We start from the raw sequence: 1,854 nt of genomic DNA on the forward strand, positions 1-1,854 counted from the left end.
TCATTATGTGAAAAACAGAGAGGGTGAGAGAGGAGACAGTCAAGTGGAGCATACGTCTGTCCTCTCAGTGAGTGATTGAGACAGTAGACAGCGGTGAGGAGGGCTGTGCCAGTGCAAAAACACATAAATATGCCCGACACTCGTAAACGAAGCAGCATCTGGCTGCAGTTTAAAGACTTTTTTGTCTCCGCCTCAGTCTTGGTCTTGTCTCAACTTTGTTTTAGTCTTGACTCGGTCTGTCTTGGTCTCGATACCCTCTGGTCTTGGTATTGTCTTGGTCTTGGTTTAGGCGATCTTGACTACAAGTCTAGGAATATGTTTGGTGTCTCTGGAGACTTCATACGTTCTCCAGGTTAATCTGATTTGATTATTGAGAGATAAGTTGGCAGCTTTTATTACTCCATAAAAAAGAGAAATAAAATTAAAAGAAAATCAATGTAATGAACATTATATTATTTTATATGACAGAACAGAACACACCAATATTTAGATCACACACTAAAAATTGATTGAAATGCTTAGGAATGGAGTTACTAATGAGATAATACATGTTTATTGGAACTTTTTGGTTTTTGGATAACTAAACAGACCCCGGGTCAAACAGACCCAGGAACATCATTGGTGTACCTGAGCAGGGTTAAAAGGTGATTCTGAGCTCATCTTCTCAGTGACTGCTGTAAAATTAAATAAATAAATAAATAAAATTATAAATGAACACGCAAAGCAAATTATTGTGCAACAGTTGCAGAACAAAGAGGGAATAATGCAAATGTGCACTTACAATTTAAAACAAGATAAAAACGTGTATTTATTAAAACCGAAGAGAAATTTGGTTTAAAACAACAAAAAAGAAATGTTTCTCCTAAATTCAGCCAGCAGAAAGGTTTATATATTTAAGGTTTATAAACTTTGTTCTGTATGTCGAGTATAAAATGTGTCCATGTGCATGTGTTTGACTGTATTAGACCTAAATCTGAAGAAGATATGTGTTTCTACTTGTCCTACATTAGATATATTAGCATATTTACATTTGTTACTTAGCTAACGTTGCATAAACAGTCTGACTGCAAAGCAACAAATGAAGCTAAAAACAGACAAACTGATGATGACTTTGTACACATGATGAAGACAACAGGTGTTATCTTACCTGTTCAGTCTGTACCGTACTTTTCTGCCATCTCTCTGAGACAACTGCACAGACTTTGCACAGATATGAGATCTCATGTGATTTCATGATATCACAGGAGCTTCTGCCCATGAGTCACATGACCACAGCCTGGCTAGATTGTATCAAGTTATATCAACATGACTGAATTTAACAAATGTTAAGTAAACTGTACATGATTTAACTACTTTCATTGTGAAAATTTATAATTGTTTTGTTTAAATTACACTACTTGTTAACAAAACCACCAAATTTCACTTTATCTCACTCAGATGTCCAACAGAATAAATGTTAATGAATAATCTTAAAACATTAAATTCAGCTAAATTTTGACTGAGCTAAATCAGTGGCTCATGCCCCACATGCCTCTGTTAGTAAGTTTTGTTAGCCAGGTCTGTTTATCGGTGTGAAGCCAAACGAACTTAAACGTTTTAGGATAAACCGAGCAGACAGTTCACTCTTTAAGCTAAGTGTATTTATGGGAGCCAAACAGCTGCCCGTGGACTGTGGTGAGGACACAGACTCAACCATGCTGTGCTGAAGTTTGTCCTTAAAGCGCTCTTATCCAGTATAAACCACTAATAATGAGACAGACAGTAGATGGAGAAGTCCTCCTCCTGTTTCTTTTGTTGTTAACTGCCATGGTTTATGTTAGGGAAAATATTCTAAAACACTTCTTCAGTAAAGAC

Source organism: Haplochromis burtoni, unplaced genomic scaffold (genome assembly GCF_018398535.1).
Source record: "Haplochromis burtoni strain Fernald_Lab_line unplaced genomic scaffold, NCSU_Asbu1 Contig_763, whole genome shotgun sequence".
In the NCBI taxonomy this organism is placed as follows: Eukaryota; Metazoa; Chordata; class Actinopteri; order Cichliformes; family Cichlidae; genus Haplochromis; species Haplochromis burtoni.